At 48.6% G+C, this 21,542-nt stretch overlaps 1 protein-coding gene across 1 annotated transcript in view; it reads left to right on the top strand.

The window, feature by feature from the left end:
• SCAF8 (SR-related CTD associated factor 8) overlaps positions 1-21,287 on the top strand; it is a 178,787-nt gene extending 157,500 nt beyond the window's left edge. The window contains exons 22-23 of the transcript XR_010727647.1: positions 16,539-16,625; positions 21,247-21,287. The gene's annotated coding sequence lies outside the window, so the exon portion shown is untranslated. The remainder of the gene's footprint in view (positions 1-16,538; positions 16,626-21,246) is intronic.
• The last annotated feature ends 255 nt before the right edge of the window (positions 21,288-21,542 follow it).

Raw genomic sequence — 21,542 nt, forward strand, 5'->3', positions numbered from 1 at the left:
GTATCTCAAACGAAGGTGAGAAACTTAGAAAAAAAAAAGTTTTTCCTTAGCTAATGTGGAAAGCAATAATGAGGGACGCAGGAAGCATCCTGGTGGCTTTTTAAAAGATAGTGTCTCTCCCTTCATCTGAGGTCTTATAAATATAGATGCTAGCATCAGGTAGCGCTCATGAGCACTTCCCGTGGGTGGAGTCCTGCTGTCTCCCCGGCTTAATTTTCTAAATTCTCGCTTCAGCCCCATTTAGCAGGTGGCTTGGAGGACTGAAAAACCTCCCCAAGGTCACGCAACTGTGAAGTGGCAGAGTCAGTGTCCAAACCCTGCCCCTCTGGCTCCTGACTCCGAAGTCTCCCTCCTGACCACTGTGTGACACACCCACCCTCCCACACTCCCTCTCTCTGGAGAAAGCTTGCCTTTCTTCCAGATAAGGAACAGTATCTAAAACTACCGATGCCAACCAGAGCTCGGAGCCACGTTTATCTTTCTGGGTGTTAGTGTGTTTCCTGCTTTTGTTGTTTTGTACGTAGGGAAGGCACCCAGTGAGGCACTGCCCTGCTTTTCCTTCTAGGTGTCATCTCGTCTTTCAGGAGTTAGAATTATTGCTCATAAGAAGATATATTTACATCCGTAATTTAGACATCATGTCTTCTGGACTCATTCTTTTTTTCTGTTTTTAGCTTCCTAAGCTGGAGCTGCTGCAACAACCAATTCGTACCAAGTGTTCAACATGTTTATAAAGGTTTCCTCAAGAGGGCGCTCCTTGCAAGTCTTAGATTCAGTCAGTTCTCTCCGGTCTGAAACTTAGTTTTGAAACATCTTTTCAGAGACTGGATTGCAGTCCTGTATGAGTGGAGAGGAGGGCCCTGAAGGAGGCCTGAGGAAACAAAATAGAAGTTCAGGAATTTTAATTCTTGGGATGGAGACCATGAAGATTCAGGGATTTAGGGTCTGCAAAAATTACTATAAAGGGAACTTGAAAAATTTATCTAAGTCTTATGATATGTAGAATCATAGTACTGTAGGCCTCTTAAGAAGACAGGGAGAAGTGTCCTTCCCTATTGATAAGGATTTTGGGGGACAGGATTTTCAGCTGCCTTCAATAACTGATGACATACTTTTATGTATCGATCCAGAGTCCTGAGGCAGGGGATGTTAGGACTTTTGTTTTTGTTCTTCAGAAAGTCACATTCGCTCTTCTGAAGTAAAAGGCAGAATGGAAATGAGAACAGAATTCTTAAAAAATGTTTAATTATTCCAGAAAATGGTAAGAGCAGAGCAGAGGAATTAAAAAGCAAAACAAAAACAAAAAGCCAGCTGGGACAAATAGAAAACAAATCAGAGCAACAGACCACACCGATAATTAACATTAAATATAAATGTACTAAATACTTCCATTTAAAGGCAGAGATTGTTGGACTAGAGAAAAAGAAGGACCCAAGTGATAGTCTGCCTTTAAATATAGATATAGATAGGCTGAAGGTAAAAAAAGATGGAGTAAATATGTCACACATATTTACAAACAGTATATGTACTTTAGAAAGCTGGAATGGCCTGACCTGTGGTGGAGTAGTGGATAGAGTGTCGACCTGAAATGCTGAGGTCGCCGGTTTGAAACGGCAGGCTTGCCTGATCAAGGCATGTACGAGAAACAGTCAATGAAGTGAAGCAACTACGATCTTGCTCTCTAAAATCAATAAATAAAATCTTAAAAAAAAAAACAAAACAAGAAAGCTGGAGTGGCCCTGTTAACCCGAGATAAAATAGACTGCAGGATGATAAATATAATATTACCAGAGATAAAGGGGCAGTTCTCCAGGGGTGCATTTAAACAATCTTAACTCTGTATATGCTTAGTAATAGACCTTAGAAGGCACGAAGCAAATATTGACAAGAATTTAAGGGAGCAGTAGGAAAATCTCTAATCATAGTTGGAGAGTTTAACGTCCCTCTGTCAATAATTGATAACATTAGACCAAAAGGCATTTCCGTTCATCTAGATTGGCCGTCCACCGGGGACTGAGCTGGTGTCAGCCAATGGGTGCTCTGCTCACGACAGGTTTCTATTTAATTTTCTTGGCTAATGAAGAAGCAGCTGTCTCAGCTTGTTACCTGCAGGACGTCTTGAGATTGATTATAATTGCTTGAGCGTGAACCTGAGGTTATTACCTTGGCGAGGGAGCTACAGAGGGTTTCCTCCTCCCTCGCCCACGTGACATCGACCCTGTAGTCTAGACAGGATGAGTGTCTAGTGAACAGAGTAAATTGCTTCTGCCCAAATAAGGTGAGGCCCCCCTCTCCGAGGAGCACTTTGTGACTACCAGAAAACCAGGCTGGCAGGGAAGTGGGCTCCTTCAAGGGCCCTTGTGCTCAAAGTCTGATTAGGCTGATGAGCCCTTGGCTTGAGATTGGAGTTTCACCTACACAGCTAAGTGACACTTAAAATCAAAGATCCTTCATTATTTTACAGCCGCCCACTCAAGACCCGTCGGTGTTGTGCTAAGAGCTGCCCAATAAGATCATTGCCACACAATGGGCAGCCTTGCTCTCTGGGTTCCTCTTACGCTGTCCCTGTCGCTTACTAATTCTCAGCTTAAGCATCTCCTGAGCCAGGAATTTCCCAATTTCCAATGGTTTTTTTCCAGCCTGCAGAAATCCTGGATTTGAAAAGTGTGGCTATTCTGTCAGGATAGTCCAGAGCAGTTATTTTGGTTAAAGCATCTTCTACTTTCTTTACCAGTTAAAATACACGTGGTTGTGGAGCCTGGACCTTCTGGATCAGTCTGAAGGCAATTCTTATTTCTAAGTTCAAGAACAAGAAAGAAGGACTTTTCACGAAGAAAATTAGTTCAATTTAAGCCTTCTTCTCTTAAGTTCTAAATTAAAAGGAGCTAGAAAATAAATCTACCATTATCCAACTGTACGTAATAGGTGGCATGGGGTGTACAAACTTAAGTTGAACCAAGAAGCCAAATTAAAGATACACACGTGTTTAGTGGTTGGAAAGAAATATCCTAGATAAAATTACCATATATATATATATATATATATATATATATATATATGGTATATATACACACACACACACACATATATCCATATATATATATATATATATATGGAAAAGAAGTTCTAAAATATATTGAATAAACAGGGAGCTGGTTTCCAATGAGTTTCTATCTGTAAACCAGTGACATACATCACGCACAATCCCACCCAGAGCTGGAGAAAGTCAGGAAAACATTCGGGACTAATCCATGGAAAAGAGATAAGACTGCCGCTTAGAGCAGTCTGTGAATCACTCTGCCCTGAGACACTGGGGCTCCAAGTCAATGCTTTTATTTTTAGAATCAAGATTGTGATAGTTAGAGTGTTTGTTTCTTTTGTCCGGTACATTTTGCATCTAGTGTTCTTTCCATCTGGTTTCCTGTGATAGGTTAGTAACTCTACCTGACACCGAAGAAAGCCTTTGTGTGTCTCTTAAATCCTTGCTGACCTTGGTGGCAGGTCCCCAAATGTTAAATGGCATTTTTCCATTTTGTGAGAACATGAAGGAAGGACTTTTCACTCCGGGTCCCTGGAAGATCCTACCATTTCCCCCTAACTTTCATTACTGCTTAATCAGCGCAGGCGGTGGGGTGGGGGTGGATATTATAGTATAAGTTCAGAAGTAATGCAGTACATCTTCTAAATTAGTTACTTCTCTTCTAATGATTTAATTCTATTTTTCAAAGGGGAGAAAGACATTTGGAGCCCATTTGTTTGTATACAGGGGTGGGCAAAAGTATGTTTAGAGTTGTAATACAAATAAACCATAACAAACAACAATAAACTCTGTTTTGAGCACGCACAACGGTAATTCTACTTTTGCCCACCCCTCTATCATAGCTGGAAGAAAGGAGGAGAAGGTGGAAAGCTTTTCCCCCTACTTTTTCCTTGAAACTGTTAAACACGTCAGCAATCGTGGCATTTTAGTGGGAAAAGGAGCATAGGGCTTGGGTCACAGAGGTCACTAGTTACTAGTCGTGTGACCGTGGCACACGAGGGCCTCCTGAGACTGCGTCCTCTCCCGCCCGCCCCTGGAGTTGCGGGACAAGGACACACTGGTGCGGGTGAGGAGGTGACGTGGGCCGGGCCGCAGCAGGCGCGTTGCGGTCAGTCTGACGGCCCTCGCTCAGAGGCCTCCGCCGCGCCGGGAGCGCTGCCTGCTCTCCTCCCTGGTTTCATTCCCGCTCTACAGAGCATCTTCCTACTTTCCGATTTTCTTTATTCCCTTGACTGGTCAGCGATTATGTTTTTCATTATTTACCATGAACCCAAGCTTTAAACACGGATTTCTTTGGTCTTTAGCGCCCTCCTTACACCCTTCGCCGCACCTGAGTTAAGGGGCGTGGCCTGCAGCGTCACGTGGCGGCTTCCCCTCCGAACGTTCTGCAGCTTCATATCTGAGACCCAGAACCGAGGGTGTGAGTTCCCCTCCGGGAACTGGATCGCAGGGAGACATTGGAGACGATTCTTTCTCTGACCCCCTTTCCTAGGGGTGCTGGGCACCTCTACCTTTACTCCCCTCAGAGCAGCTGAGACTGACTTTTGTTTTCTTTTTCTTTTTTTTGGCTCCAAATGAAAGTCATATATTAAATTTACCGATTTCAGAGAGAGGGGGAGAGACAGAAACATCAATCCGTTTCTGTATGTGCCCGACCGGTTCAGGATCGAACCTGGCAACCTTTCCGTGTCAGAACGGCGCTCTAACCAACCGAACTCTCCAGCCAGGGCCGAAAGTCCCTTTGGAAAGAATTTTTAGGAACTGACTTGTTGTAAGACATGAAGCTGGCCGGCAGTATTACCTCCATCGCTCGTACACCCCTGTGTGTGAGGGTGGGTGGCCTGAGGCTTCTTTGAGGATATGTCTCATTGATGTAATTCTGAAACAATTTTAAACCCACAGATTAAGAACATGTGTTTCTTCATGTCACATGTTAAGAGAGACTTCAGCTTATTCTGAAATCTATACAGAGGAATGTTTTAAAGCAAAACTCAACTTCCCGGCTCTATTAACTACGGACTGTAGGGCATCTGTGTACAGCGACCCAGCCAGGCCAGCGGCCCATCCAGCTAGAATCCCTCCCTCAACAAAGGCCTCCGGTTTCTGTTGTTGTGCCGGGAAGGTGGGTGGAGGGGGGTGTGGCGTGTGATAAGGTGGGGAGATGTGGTTTCCCGCTCTCCTCGCAGCCTCAGAATGTCAGGAATGCCCCTCAACACTGGATCTGTGCACATGACCTTTGCCAACTCCTTCTCGAACTCCTTTGTATTTTATCTGCTATCTCTTGAGACACAAGTTTCATATTTTTATTATCTACTGTAGTACAGTACTTCCTCTTTTTGTCCTAAAATTACCTCTTTCAAGCCTCAAGGAGTGCCCTCGGCCTTCGGGGTTTGGAGGCCATGATTCCGTTGGCATTTTCTCCATTCGGTTCCACTTGATCCCGGGGCTTTGATGGTATCTGCCCAGCCTTTGTCTGTTGGGACCGAGAAAGTGAATTTGGGTCCAGAAAATGGAAATTTTTCAAAGGAGCCTTCCCTCAGTGAGCCAAATAGTTTTTGAGCCAGGGTGCAGTGGTGTTCATTGTGGAAATGCAGGAATGCGTCGTGGAGACCATTGAGAAAGGGTTAAGCGTCACGGACAGCATTAGCAGAAGTAAAAAACAGAGCCGATCCAAAACATATAACGTACACTCCAAAATAAGCCAGGCTCGGCCCTCTTAATGGATCGCTGCAGACATGCCAAATTCTGCAGCCAGTCAATTGTATACATATGGTAAAACTTATCATACCATTCAGCGTTCGCTGCAATATGATTTTAATTATGTACAGATTGGGTACTGGAAGAAAGCGCTGGAATTAAATAGAAGAAAGTTAAACACAAGCCCTTTTACAAATGGCCCTGGCTGAGGTTAGGATATATGCAGATGACTGCAGAGCCTGCAGCCCTCCAGAGGAGTGTGTGGTTTGGGGAATCTCTGGGGGTGGGACGTGACTCATCTTCAGCTGGGGACCCAGTTGTTTATCTGGAAGGGGGGTTTACAGGAGTGGTGATTATGTCCCTTTGAAGTTAAAACTTATGCTGATGCTCACACCTTGCTCCTTCCATGCTCCCTATCCTCCCTGGCCCCCACCATGGTCATCCCTGCAGACGACCTTGCTGTCCGGGAAAACACTGGGTTCAGTTCAAAAGGCTGCGCAGTGGATATAGCAGACTGGTAGCTTTTGTTTTGTTTTATTCTGTGTTTTGACAGAGAGAGAGGGAGGGAGGGAAACAGAATAAAAAACACCAACTTGGTAGTTGCTTCTCTTTAGTTGTGCATCGGTTGCCTCTCATACGCGCCTTGATCAGGGATCAGACCTCAGACTTAAGCCGAGCCAGTGACCCCTTGCTCAAGCCGGGAATCTTGGGTTTTCAAGCCTGTGACCTTTGGGCTCAAGCTGGTGACCCTTAGGGCAGGGGTCTCAAACTCGCGGCCTGCGGGCCGCATGCAGCCCGCCGAACAATTTTGTGCGGCCCGCAGACTAATCCACGAAGTTCAAAATATTTTGGATAAAATTAAGTAAGCCTAGGGGCCTACTTGTATTTTTCATTTCTCTAGCATCCTAGCTAGATATTAGCTTAGTTAACAGCAGTTGTGATGCGAACTTCAGTTTCTGGTCGTTTTGTGACACTGAGTAAACTGCATGTACGATTGTGCTTGTTGTACTGATTTTTTTTTGTTTTCAACTGCAGTGAGAAAAGTGTTGCGTAACAGTTGCCTTTTGTAGACCTAGTGAGGCCTGCCGAATGGCTGTGATCTTGCTCTGCGGCCCACATGCTGAGTTGAGTTTGAGACCCCTGCCTTAGGGATTATGTGAATGATTCCTGCGCTCAAAGCCAGCATCCCCGTGATCAAACCGATGAGCCCATGCTGTAGCCAATGAGTCTCTGCTCAAGCTGGTGACCTTGGGGTTTTGAACTGGCAACCCGAGGGTTCCAGGTCAGGGCTCTGTCCACTGTGCCACCACTGGTCAGGCAGGCTGGTAGTTTGGAAATGTTCTTTTTCCTTAACCAGACTTTATTAGGCTGTGCCCCTCATTTCTCTGAAATTACTTTTACGTAATAAACTCAAGAACAGTGCTGTTCCTTTCCTTCCGGAAAAGAACCAGGGAGCGGACTTGGCTTCCCGCAGGCTGTATCTGTGCAGGCTCAGGGGTGTGCTTTCCTTACACGGTAGTTTTGATTTTCTTCCGGACTTACCACAATGGCTTTCCTTACTGAGTAGCTTTTGGGTAAACCACTCTGAATTCCAGCCTTCTCTTTTGTGCAATGAAGAGATACACCCCAGAGCAGACAGGACATAAACCTGGTTGAATGGCAGGCCCTGCAAACAGGCTTGTCTGCAGCCTATCCTGTGACCACATCAGATCATTTCAAGGATCGGGCAGGCCATAATCTGTGCTTTGGCCAGGAGGTGGTAGTGCCCGGGACTGAGCTGAAGGAGCAGGCGACTGGCTGGATCAGGCATGAAGGGTTCTCCCCCAGTGCCCGTGAGAGGGTGGCAGGGCGACTGGGAACCCCCAGGGTCGTGGGGGGTGGGGATAAGCTGCAGGGTCCCAGTTGGTGGGGAAGAAACCACACTCCCCACCGCCACTGCTGCCATTGGCTGGCCAAGCAGCAGCCATTTCCATCTGCTCTTCAGCGCCTGGGCTGATCTGCATGGTGGCTACAGTGGGGCCAGGGGGTAAATGTCTGTACGTGCCACCCTGTCCTTTGTGAGAATTTATGAATATTCATTGACAGACACTAATCGGCAGAGGGGCACAATTGGGGCTTTGGCTCTGGAAAGTTACCAGTTGTTTTTTTTTTTCATTTTTCCGAAGCTGGAAATGGGGAGGCAGTCAGACAGACTCCCACATGCGCCCGACCGGGATCCACCCGGCATGCCCACCAGGGGGCGATGCTCTGTCCTTCTGGGGCGTCGCTCTGTTGCATCCAGAGCCATTCTAGCGCCTGAGGCAGAGGCCACAGAGCCATCCTCAGTGCCCGGGCCATCTTTGCTCCAATGGAGCCTCGGCTGTGGGAGGGGAAGAGAGAGACAGAGAGGAAGGAGAGGGGAAGGGGTGGAGAAGCAGATGGGCGCTTCTCCTGTGTGCCCTGGCCGGGAATCGAACCCGGGACTCCTGCACGCCAGGCTGACGCTCTACCGCTGAGCCAACCAGCCAGGGCGGAAAGTTACCAGTTTTAACCCAGAGGGAGTTATGGGCTAGTTAAGTTACTTCACTCTGGGGACCTGGGTTTCCCTCGTTGACCTTTTCCAGCCCGCATTTAGTTTCCAATCCAGTTGTGTGCCTTGTCTCCTTAAAATACAGAAGCTGCCCTCAATATAGCAGAAAGCACAGACCTTTTGACACACGATTGCAATGCAGGGTAAGAATCTGATTCAGCAAAGGTATACACCAAGAATAGGCAGCTCTAGAAAGGGGCCAATAATTATGCCTAGGAGTATGAAGGAAGGCCTTCCGGAAGCGGGGATATTGGGCAAAGTTTCAAAGGATGAATAGGGATGCACTGGGCAGAGGCACAAGGAGGGCATTCCAAACGCTGGAGAAAAAGATATACAGGTATCAAGAACTTGGCACACTTTTGGATAGCAAAATATTCAATAGGGTTGCAATATGGAAAAAATGGGTGATTTGGGAATTCACTGTGTATGAGGCTGCTGCACCAGATTGAGGCCAAATTGCTGTCACCAGGGTCAATTATAATTATTTATTGACAGGTCCCTCTCTCCTGCCAAAGGGTTTACACATAGATCTGGGAATGGGTTTTACTGACTTTCTTCACTCTTCCTGAATCTACTGTGTTTTCAAGAGGACCAAGTGGATTTTCATTGAACAGAGGCATGAATGGATGCTGGTTGGAGGTAGAACTCATTTTAGCCCAGACTGGTGAGCTGATTGCACAGTGAAGTGGTCATATGCCACCACCATTTGCTTGGACTTTATCTCTGGGAATATTGCCATTAAGGGTTTGGAAATGGTAGGAGTGGTCTAAACTTATCTATGTTTGAGGAAGTAATTCTGGCTATAATATAATAGATTGACTGGTTTGGGAGAGACTGGAAGTTGGAAGGAGAGTTAGATAACTACTCTAATGGTCCAGAGGAGATATTAGAAGGCCTGAGAGGATAGAGACTTGAGAGATATTTATAAGGTAGAATAAGAATCCTGCCCCAATTTTTGGTGACCAGTGGAATGGTAGGTAGGTGTATCAAAGATCATTGTTAACTCAAATAGAACTAAGTCTAACTTTCAAGTAGGTTTCGAGTAAAAAGCAAAGAGCCTGACATGTGGTGGTATAGTAGACTTGGGATGCTGAGGTCACCAGTTCAAACCCAGGGCAAGGCACATACAAGAAGCAATCAGTTGAACAACTAAAGTGAAGCATCTAAGAGTTGATGCTTCTCTTCCTCTCTCTTTAAAATCAGGGAATAAAACCTTTAAAGAGGAAAAGAAATTCTAAGACTGGGGCACTAAACATAGTTAATTCATTGATCCTGGTTTAGAATCTTAGTGTACGTAAGAGTTAACTAACCAGTACGTATATTACATATTCTATATAAGGGGCTGGTTTATACAGAATATACTATGCCTATTGCTTTTATAATATACAGACGATGCAAACATACGAGTGAAGAGTATATTCTGACGTTATAAGTAATCGGCGGCCAGCCTCACAGGTTGTACACGGCGCAGCTCTAGGGGACAGCACTAATAACAGCAATGTGTCACCCACAAAACTGCTGTATGTCTCTCTTCTCCAGCTCAGTGTAGTAACAGACTCTTGCTTTTTTTTTTTTTTTTTTTGCATTTTTCTGAAGCTGGAAACAGGGAGAGACAGACAGACTCCCGCATGGGCCCGACTGGGATCCACCCGGCACGCCCAAAAGGGGCGATGCTCTGCCCACCAGGGGGCGATGCTCTGCCCATCCTGGGCGTTGCCATGTTGCGACCAGAGCCACTCTAGCACCTGAGGCAGAGGCCACAGAGCCATCCCCAGCGCCCTGGCCATCTTTGCTCCAATGGAGCCTTGGCTGCGGAAGGGGAAGAGAGAGACAGAGAGGAAGGCGCGGCAGAGGGGTGGAGAAGCAAATGGGCGCTTCTCCTGTGTGCCCTGGCCGGGAATTGAACCCGGGTCCTCCGCACGCTAGGCTGACACTCTACCGCTGAGCCAACCGGCCAGGGCCAGACTCTTGCTTTTAACAACAAATGAAGGTGGGTAGGATCAGAACTTGATAGACTTGCATGGTTTAGTCACGTGACAGGAGTCCTTGTTTGGACAGGTCATTAGTGTGAGATGTGCATTGGATGGGGGATGTCTTTTCACGTTGAAAACTGGAGTTTTTCTCCTTTTAGAGGATCTGAGAGACGCTGCTGCTATACCCCCTCTCACAGCATCAGGAGGATCCAGCGTTTGGACAGGGGTTGTGTTTTAAGTCTTCCGAGGGTTCAGGGTCCCTTGCCATGGCGCTCGGTGTTTCCGAGTCCTGTGCAAAGCGAGTAGTGCAGAGTGACGTGAAAGCAGCCATTAAGAGGGTTGGACTTGTAGAGGCAGGTAAAGAAAATGTAGTCCCTTCTATTTTTTCACGGCGACTGTATGCTGCTTTAAAACATGTCAATTTTGCTCACGTGCTTCAGGACAGATAGCTTCAGAAGGTGACGGACAGAATGCAGGTCTGGCTCGCTCTCAGCTGCGGCCCCATGCGCTGGACTTCGAACTCCACCACAGCCTTTCTCTGGGGGCCGAGACTCGGCTCCGGGAGTGTGGGGTTGGCGGGGTGCTGGGGACAGGGAGCGACTCTGCAGAATGTGACAGCGAAGAGCGTTTTCTTGCATGTCAGACTGCCCCGGGCTGATGGAAGGAAGGGAAAGGAGCCCTGTTGGTTTCCAGGCAGTGCAGACAACCGTGTTGTAGACAATCTGCAGAAACCCGGACCCTCGGGACCCAGTTGCTAAGCTGTGGTCTGGCCTGGGGCCCGAGCAGAGAGCAGGTCCCGCGCATGCGCGCGGAGGCCTGTGCTTCCCCACACTCACCCCGCTAGGCTAGTGCAGACACGGAGGGCCGCCGCCTCCGCCGGGCATTTATTTTAAAGAATGTCAGAAAGGAAATGTATCGCTTACCATCTTCCTCCCTCTTTGGGTGTGTTTGTTGTGATTGGAAATCATTCCAGCCCACGTGGCTGCGGCTCTCCCTTCCCTCTTTGTGCTCCTCTGTTAGACAGCCCTCTGTGCAAATAAACAGAACAGGGCGCAGCTACAGAAAAAGGAGCGAAGTCGGCTCAGGAGAGCGGGAATCCAGTCACCACCGCTCGGGCCCTCCGCAGCCTGGTTGCCCGCCTCGCCGCCCGCCTGAGGAGCGTGGCTAGGCAGTACAGTAGGGGCCTTTGCCAGCGCCCGTGGGAGCCCAGCGCCAGCACGTGGTGCTGCTGGTTTAGGAGAATTCACCTGGGGTTTCTCTGGACTCTTCCCATTCGGGGAGAAAATTTTGAGTCGCTCTGAACTCAATTAAAAGCTAAAAGCAAGAAATAAAGCTGAAGAATGTGTTCATTTTGGACAATCGTACAGTTTAAAATTTAGTTCCAAAGCTAATTAAACCTCCATCTGTTGGCACTATAGACGCATTTGCCAACAAAAACCATGCGCTTAGAAGGAGGCAGAGAGGGGCGGCGACCTCCGGGTGATGGACACAGCATGGCACCCCACAGCCCCACCAAGCGCAGCCTTTCCGATGGCCGGCAGAGGGAACGGGGCTTTATGTATTGTTGTCCATTTCTAAATCATTTTTATTTTTCAACTACAGTTGACATACATTACCACCTCATGTTCAGGTGTACATCCCAATGATGAGACGTAATCTACTAAGTGGTCATCCTAATAAACCTTGAACCCGTCAGACCCCATACATAGTAATTACAGTATTATTAACCAGATTCCCTATGCTGTACTTTATACCCCTTAACCTTTTAGGGTTCCAGAAGGTTACCATCCTCCCAAACATGGGCTTTAATTGTTATTCTTTTTGTCCTTCTACACCTGGAAATAACAATTGGATGTTGTATTGTTATTTGTCCATTTCAAAGAAATGATTTTTTTTTTCATAAAAATCCCTTTAGTTTAAAGGGAAACAAAACTCCACAGATATAGAAAGCCACACGAATAAGTGTTTGGCTTAATGAATAAGGGGAACGCCATTCCAGAAAGAGGGAGGACTTTGTTCTCACCCCCCATGTCCCCCATTCCAATCCCAGACCGCTCTTCTCTCCCATAAGTAGCCACTCTTCTGTACTTCTATGGTGCTCTCTTGTGTTTAATTTTTAATAGTTGTATGGGGTTCTTGTATTTTTTGTTTGTTTGTTTTTGTAAGACAGAAAGATAGGAAGGGAGAGAGATGAGAAGTATCAACTCAAACTTGTGTCACTTTAGTTGTTCATTGATTGCTTCTCAAATGTACCTTGACTGGGGGGCTCAAGCTGAGCCACTGACCTCTTGTTCAAGCCAGTGACCTTGGGCTTCAAAGCCAGCGACCTTTGGGCTCAAGCCAGTGGCCATGGGATCATGTTGATGATCCCACGCTCAAGCCAGCTGCCCCGCACTCAAGCTGGTGAATCTTGCTCAAACCAGATGAGCCTGGGCTCAAGCTGGTGACCTCGGGGTTTTGAACCTGGGAGGTTTCGAACCTGGAACCTCAGCATCTCAGGTCAATGCTCTATCCATTGCACCAACACTAATTTTTAATAGTTCTATCACCCAATTGTGTGTCTCTAGATTTGAAACTTTAATGTTGTGCCTTTAAAAATGTTCAGTATATCTTTTTGTTTGTTAAAATTTATATTAATTAGAGAGAGAGAGAGGGAAACATCAATTTGTTGTTCTACCCACCCCTGCATTTACTGGTTGATTCTTGTATGTTCCCCAACCAGGGATCGAAACCGTGACCTTGGTGTATTAGGATGATGCTCAACTGAGCTACCCAGCAAAAGCCTATCTATATATAGTATCTACTGTAGATACTTCCTCCACTGTTTTATAATTTATCTATTGAACAACTTTTTAGTAGAACTTAACGTATTTAATTTAAATTCTACCAGCAACATACTCACTTTAGTTACTTTTTCTTGTTAGCTATAATTTTGAGACTCTACTCCCCCTGAAAACAAAGTGGTAACACCTAATGTAAAACCTAAAAATAGGTTTAACTTAAAAGGCTAAGACATTAAGAAACACTTCCTTTTGAATCTAAATTGGAAATAGGAAAGAGCAAGTTGTTTTGCTGATATTCCGGGATAGCTTTTTACTCTGTGATGCCATTGACTTTGCCTTGTATGTGCTCATAATGTATTGAATCATTACATTGCATGTGATCATCTGTAGTCGGGACGAAGAAAACGGCTTAGGACCCTTTAAGTAAAAGCAAAGCCACACAAGCAAGCCTGGGAGTCTGATGTTCTCGTCTGGTTCCACCTCTGCGTGAGGATGAACAAGTCATCAGCTTCCCCCTGCCTCTTCATCTGTACGACGAATAGGACCTTTTCATAAATGAAATAAATTGATTTGACTCCTCACTCAGAAACCTGAGAAAACATCTCTGCACAGCAGTCTAGTGCATTGCCACAAATCTAACCTGTAAACGTGGTGTCTGAAACACATCTGAAGGAAGTTTTATGAGAAGAGCAGAAAACTTAAACACGATTCCATCCTGGTAAGGAGCTCGCAGTCACCTGCCATCACGGAGGTGCTGCTCTCAGGACGGCGGCCACTTACAGGCCCAGGTCTGGCTTCCTGTCTCCTGTCTCCTGTCTCCCAGACTCCATGGGCTCTCCTGCACCCTCAACAGCGGAATGCTGGCATTCTTGCAGACCTGGCCGGGGCTGGTAGACCTCCCAGCACACCCCATAGCTCTAGCAGCTAGGGCTAGATTTGGCTTCCATCTTCTGGAGGTTTAATCCCCTCTTCTCGAGCCTGGCTTCATCGTGCCAACAGGGCTGGTGTCCTTGTGCCTCGGGAGACTGCGGGGAAGGGGCCTCCTTACCTTACCCCTGTTTCCTTCTCTAGTCCCTGAAATTTCATGCCAGTCCTTCCCAAGCTCTTCTTAGCTATGGGCATTAGATGGAGGCATCTCATCCTTAAGGGGCCTCTGGTTGGTGAGAAACCAAAGTTGTTTCGCTCTGGAGCTAGGTGCTAATTGATTGGCGGACACTTAGTCCTCTTTGCATCAGCCTCTAATAGAGCACTTGTCACTTTGTCCTATAACTTGAGAGCTTCCACACTCTTTTTCACCATGAACTACAAGAGAAAATACATTTTACATTGCAAACCAGCCCACACAGAGGCATGCATGACCGACACTAGCGTGTCGACACGTCCTTGTGAGTTCCCTGCCGTTCCTGCATGCACACCAATGTTCCCATTCCGTGCTTCTGCTCTGCTTTACTGGCTCCTTCATTTATTTATTTTTATTTATTTAAATTTGCATTTATTGGCCTTGGCCGGTTGGCTCAGCGGAAGAGCGTCAGCCTGGCGTGCGGGGGACCCGGGTTCGATTCCCGGCCAGGGCACATAGGAGAAGCACCCATTTGCTTCTCCACCCCCCCCCTCCTTCCTCTCTGTCTCTCTCTTCCCCTCCCGCAGCCAAGGCTCCATTGGAGCAAAGATGGCCCGGGCGCTGGGGATGGCTCCTTGGCCTCTGCCCCAGGCGCTAGGGTGGCTCTGATCGCGGCAGAGTGATGCCCTGGAGGGACAGAGCATCGCCCCCTGGTGGGCAGAGCATCGCCCCTGGTGGGCGTGCCGGGTGGATCCTGGTCAGGCGCATGCGGGAGTCTGTCTGACTGTCTCTCCCTGTTTCCAGCTTCAGAAAAAAAGAAAAAAGAAAAAAATAAATTTGCATTTATTGATTTCAGCAAGAGAAGAAGGGGAGAGAGAGAGACAGGAACACTGAGCTGTTCTTACATGTGCCCTAACTGAGGATCGAACCAGCAACCTCTGCGCCTTGGGACGATGCTCTGCCAATCGAGCTATCCAGCCAGGGCTCATTTATTTATTTTTAATACTGATCAAGACTCACTGAATTAATTCCATGACCTTCTAAGGAGTCACAAGCTGCTGTTTGAACAATGCAGTGCTAATTAAAGTGCCTAACTTTCCCTCCCCCCAACTACTCACTTGACTAGGCCTAGTGGGCAGGGAGCCACAGAGCGTGCCCATTTCTCCTCTGGTGCCTGCACGTTGCAGTTGCTCGGATAAATACTCGTCGACCTGAAGGACTCAGCCAAGTCTCCATGCCCATGCCCGCCGTGTGCGCAGTTGTGAGAGCAGGATGAGAACATGTGTTTAAGGCAGAGAACACAGGGCCGAGCACCAGCAGATGCTCTGTGAACACACGTCTTTTCGGGCTTCCTAGATCTGACGCTCCCTCTAATTGACCATCTGCCTGCACTGCAGTTTTTAAAAATGTAATGAGAAGCTGGAACTCCCCTAAGGCCTCGGCCCGGGCCAGTGCTGTAGGACTTTCCACAATGCCACAGAGCCAAGGGGAAATTGTCCGGCAGGGAAAGAGGCTGCAACACAGGAAGGCCATGGAGAGAGTCTTTTTTTTATTTATTTTAGAGAGGGGAGAGAGAGGAAGAGAGAGAAGGGGGGAGGAGCAGGAAGCACCAGCTCCCATATGTGCCTTGATTAGGCAAGCCCACGGTTTCAAACCCACGACCTCAGTGTTCCAGGTAGAGGCTTCATCCACTGCGCCACCGCAGGTCAGGAGGGAGAGTCCTTTTTCTCAGACCCCCGTGGGACTCATTTCTTCACGAAGAATAGAGACTTGAGCTAATTGTTAAGCATTTCTTGGCCAAAAGGAAGATTACTTCCACATTTAAAAAGATTATAGGATAAGTTTAAAGTCAGCATGAAATGTAGAGTGTTTGGGGAATCACAAATCTTCCTAAGAGCTATGGTTTCCGAAAGAGCACTGGTTGGCGGACTTGTGATTCCACCGGTCACTGGCTGCTGGACTGTGAGGGGGTGCGCTCTCTGGACTTCACTCCTTTCTCTACGGAAAGAAGAATCCCACCCACCTCCAAAATCCTGCGGTCACCACCGGGACATCAGAGCCGCTCCTTCTGTACTCACTGGAGCTTATATCCAAAGAGAGATCACCTTCCAACAGAAACATATCTCAGCTGCAGCGTCTGAATCAAATCCAGCACCTAAAGCATCTTCTCTCTGTGACCGTTTCTTGCAGCCGTCACGTAGAAACTCTATAAAGGATGCTTGCGTCGAGCAGAGAGCCAAAGGGGACAGCCAGGCTGCCTGTGTAAATTGAGCCTCAGACATGAAGCTTTTACGTGAACCATCACAGTGGTGTGTAATTCATCTTGTCCATGAAATGTGCGCTTCTCATGTAACAGGATGTGGACTGATCATTTACACGTGCTTCGTGTAACGAGCTCACGTGTGTTTCCTTCTAGGACAGAGCGGCGTGAGGAAGACGATGGAGCTCTAAGCCTCGCCGCGTCAGGAGCCTTTCCTCTGCAGCCGTCTGGATTCAGCGTAAGGTCGGTAGCGCTGCCATTGGGCACCTTCGCGACTTCCCGAGTTCTTAGTGAGCAGGCTGTCCCAACATTAGGAGGGTCGTCAGGGACGTCTCACCCTGGCACAGCTTTGGCATTAAATTCCCGCTAGTTTCGGATGTCTGGGAGAAGCCAGATGCTTGGTGTGGAGGGGTTAGTGCAGTTTTCTGCCACCGGCTCCATAAAATGGAAGCTTTTCATTCACTCCAGGGGCACTTGCCTCCTGCAGAGATTCCGATGGAAAAGCAAATCAGATAATATGTGGTTCAGCTTCCAAGGCTAAGCTCTGACCAAAAATTACTGAAACGGACCCCCTGACCTTTGTTGTTTTCAAAATGAACTATATTCAGCTGCCATACAAGGCAGGGGCTGCACATTGTGGCACACGTATAGGGAAATCAGTGTGGTTAACGGTTTTTCTCAGACTTGTCCTCCGTTGCTCATCTCTGGCCCACTGCATTAACCTCCTGATCCATCGTCTTGTCCTCTATAGTTCCACCACCTTCCACGTAAAGGAAGAGGTGTGTCCCACCATTTCACCCTCCTGGAAACACCCCTGGGTGGCTCCTCATCTCCCTCAAGAATGACTCCCACCTCCCAACTTAACTTTCTTTTTTCTTTTCTTCCTTTTTTTTTGAGAGGAGGGGAGACAGAGAGACAGACTCCTGCATGTGCCCCCACCGGAATACACCCAACAAGCCCCCTACAGGGCAATGCTCTGCCCATTTTTGGCCATTGCTTGGCAACCAAGCTGTTTTTAGCACCTGAGGACAGAGGCTCCACGGTGCCCAGGGCCATCTTGCTCAAACCAATCGAGCCATGGCTGTGGAAGGAGAAGCATATGGTTGCTTCTCCTGTGTGCCCTGACTGGGAATCGAACCCAGGACATCCATACACTGGACCAATGCTCTACCACTGAACGAACTGGCCTGGGCCCCAGCCCAACTTTCAAGGGCTCTGTGGCCCTTCCCATGCCCCTCCTCAGCCTCACCTCTTGAAGCTCCTTCCTCACCTTCAACCTCATCCCCTGCTGGGTCCCTCTGCATCTTTGTTCTGTTGCATCTTTGTCTGGCATGATTTCCAACTCCTCTCCCCCTCTCTGCCCTTTCACTCATGTTTCAGGTCCTCTGGGCAGCCTTTCTGGGACCCAGCACACTGGGCTGCAGGCCGCCCCCATGTGTCCGAGGTTCCTGCGCACATCTCTGTCCCTACTTGCACCACATCACGTCCGTATCCCGTTTTTATTTCCCTCTCCCTCCTGCTGGCCTGGACCTCGTCTAGGTCAGGGACTTCCTCATTCTCGAGGCAGTCCTGCACGGTGGTCAGGAGCACAGACCCTGGAGCCTTACTGCCTGGGTTCAAATCCCGGTTCTGGCACTTACAGAGTGTGTTCCCTTGGACCCCATCTCCTCTTGTCTTTCCTCCTCTGTACAGTGGAGGCAGTGAGAGCACCGAGAGTGCAGGGTTCGTGCGCGCTGCGTTAATGTGTACTAACAGCACTGACGGGCCAGGCACGCTCGAGAGCTAAGTGTCGCCTGCTTTTAGTACTCAACTCACTCAAGATTAAGTTCAAGAAAACTGCATGTTTCCCCTGAAGATCAGAGAGATGCAAACTGCAACAGTGATTTGTAGGTAATGGATATTTTCTGGAGATGTTAGAACATTTACTGAAAGAAGTTGAATGCAAATATAGTATTTCATGAAATCTCCTGGGTTTCTGCAGTTATCCTTGATTAAATAGAATCGCCAGGCCAGGGGCACATCGCCGCTGTTCTAATCCCAGAGGCTTCTAAACTTGTGGACCTGCGGAGACTTCAGAAGCTCTGGCTACATTATAGGTTTCTATAAGGCCTGTCCTGGTCTGTCAGCTGTTTTAACAAAACTACTATAGACTGAGCAGCTTAGAAATAATGAAGATGTTTCTCACGGTGCTAGTGGCCAAGAGGCCAAGGTTATCACTCTGTCACTGGCAGGTAGATGTCTGTTGAAGCCACTTCCTCATAGATGGCACCTTCTCACTGTGTCCTCTGGTGACAAAGGAGGCCAGGGAGCTGTCTGGGGGTTTTGGGTTTTTTTTTGTATTTTTCTGAAGCGAGAAGCAGGAAGGCAGAGAGACTCCGGCATGCGCCTGATCGGGATCCACCTGGCATGCCCACTAGAGGGTGATGCTCAATCCCCCTGGGGCATCGCTCTGCTGCAATTGGAGCCAGTCTAGAGCCAGAGGCAGAGGCCATGGAGCCATCCCCAGTGCCCGGGCCAACTTTGCTCCAGTGGAGCCTTGGCCGTGGGAGGGGAAGAGAGAGACAGAAAAGAAGGAGAGGGGGAGGGGTGGAGAAGCAGATGGGCGCTTCTCCTATGTGCCCTGGCCGGGAATCAAACCTGGGACTTCCACATGCTGGGCTGATGCTCTACCACTGAGCCAACCGGCCAGGGCCTGGGTCTTTTTGATAAGTGCACTAATCCCATTCATGAAGACTCCACCTGCATGACTCACTCACTTCCCAAAGGCCTCACTGCCTAATACCATCACTGTGGGGGTTAGGATTTCAGCATGTGAATTTGGGGGAGACGTGACTATTCAGACAGTAGCACCTCCCATTCCTGCACCTCTGCTGTATCTGTGCTCTGCGAAGATGTGTGGAGGGTACTCACAGCGTTCCCCAGAGTGTGAGAGTGTCCTGGGAGAGGTGCCTTTGAGCCTGTAGGTGCTCCGTCTCAGGTGGTGGCCGAGCTGTGTTCCTCAGCCAACTCACCAGTATCCTCAACAGAATTCTCACATCCCACGGACGCAGCTGTGATGATGCAAAGGTGTGGTCGCACGTGGGGAAGAGCAAGGAGCAAGGAGCTCACAGAGCTGTTGCCCAGCCCTGTGATATGTCTGCTGTGTGCACTGGCCTAGCAGCCTGTAGGTCACCTCTGTCCACGGTCCCCACCGGAGCACAGGCCTTCCTGGAGCTACGGCCTGAACACCAGCTGCAGCGCTTGGAGGTCCCACAAGTGCCCAGTGCCGGGCCTCATGCCCTGCGACCTTTCCACGTGCTCACCACGCAGCAGGCAGGCACAGTCGGCCCCTTTTTCTGGGCTAAGTGGGGCTTTGGACCTAAAGGAGCTGCCCGCCTAGAAATCTGGGCCACTTCGTGTGCAGGGTAGGACCTGTGTCCTGGAGAGGAGTTGGGGTGCATATTGCACACCTGGAACTTGGACGGACGCGCTCAGGATGAAGGCTCGTTATACCCTTCCTTAATCCCGCTCCTTCCTGCGGCTCCGCACGGCCTCCCTGGGTGCAGTCCACGCTGCTCGCTGGTCCTGCACACGTCTCCCTTCCGCCTGGCCTCTGCCCCACCACTCGGGGAAGGGCTGTCTCACTGCCACTTACTCATTTATGTTTGTATGGAATCTGTTTAACCTTCTGATAATTCTGCTGTTTCTAAACACTTCCACAAAAGGGCATGGAGTTCTGTAGTTTATTGCAAACATATCTTTAAAAAAATAGTCTTATTGATAAAGCTACAATACACATTTTTATTTTGTTGGCGATATGCTATAAAGCACAAGGAAGAACATCTGATCTAAATAAATACGCTGTACGCACACTGCGTCTCACAGCAGATACTGGTTTGCTCAGCTTCAGAGGGCAGCGTGGCAAGTTGTGAGTTTGATGCTGTCCAGCTTGTCACCCTTGGAGAGTCTGGGGGTGTGTCATGCTGACAGACCGACCGCCCTGCCCCCACCCTTCTTTTCTCCGCTGTGGCAGAACGCTCACGTCCTTAAGACACACGGCCTCTAGAGAAAGCCTCCCACCGTGTATCAGTCACGGTGTTCTGTGTGACAGACTCTGTTACCTCAATTATGTTGTTGACTTCAGGGCCTGCTTTATTTGCTTGTTTCTTAATCTGTCTTTTTGCTTTGTTTACCCTTCTCAACTCTCTTCCATCGATCTGCAGGGAGCCACTGTGACCAGCCATCGGCTCGTCATTCCACCCGTCACAGGCTGGGGGGTGACTACTGCGTGTTCCTCTCCCGTAGGTCCAGGACTGTGGCCGGAAACGCGGTTCCACCAGGGGCGTCGTCTTGCATACTCTGTTCATTAAATCCAGCACTTTGTAAAAGTCATCATCACTCTTTCTTAAAAGAAGTTTTATTGATTGATTTTAGAGACAGAAAACATGCTTTGTATTCATTGATTGGTTTCCTGTGTGTACCCCAACTGAGGATCGAACCCACACCCTTGGTGTGTTGGGACGATGGTCTAACCAGCTGAGCTGCCCGGCCAGGGCAGGGTCACCATCGCTCTCATGTTCTTCCGGAGGGGACATCCAGGTCCGTGAATGGCCTCCTTTAAAAAGGCCTTGTCTCTCCTCAGGTGTCCTCCGTTTCCTTCTTCCGAAGCTGTCACTTTGTCCCTCTGCCCGGTCCTGCCCGCCCCTTCCACAGGAAGCTCCTGCCCCCGCGCACCGGACACAGCCTTGCCTCACTCGCCTGGCTCCTGGGCAGACGCTCCGGGGTGCTCTTGGCTGGACCCCTGCACCCCCACCCCAGCAGGCAGTTGTGGGGTTCCCCCAGAATCTTTCTTCTGTTCTTTCAGTGATACATTTTCTCTTTCCAGAGAAGCCACTGCACAGGTGACGTCTAGATTTGAGTCTCTGGCCCCGACTCCTCTGCTGCATAATTGCTGTCCAGGGGTTTCAGCCCGGGATCTCTTCAAGTTCGGCATGACCAGCAGTGAGGGCGTTTCACCCACGTCCCCATCTCATCTCTCTCAGCGTCTGACCTCGTAAACCAGAGCCCAGCTGGAGACTTCCATGTCCTCCATCCCCATGAAAGTTTTCTGTGCAGGACCTCTCGTCTCGGTGCCTGTCACCACTGGCCATCTGGTCACTCTCAATGCTGCTGCAGTGGCTC

Source organism: Saccopteryx bilineata, chromosome 12 (genome assembly GCF_036850765.1).
Source record: "Saccopteryx bilineata isolate mSacBil1 chromosome 12, mSacBil1_pri_phased_curated, whole genome shotgun sequence".
NCBI lineage: Eukaryota > Metazoa > Chordata > Mammalia > Chiroptera > Emballonuridae > Saccopteryx > Saccopteryx bilineata.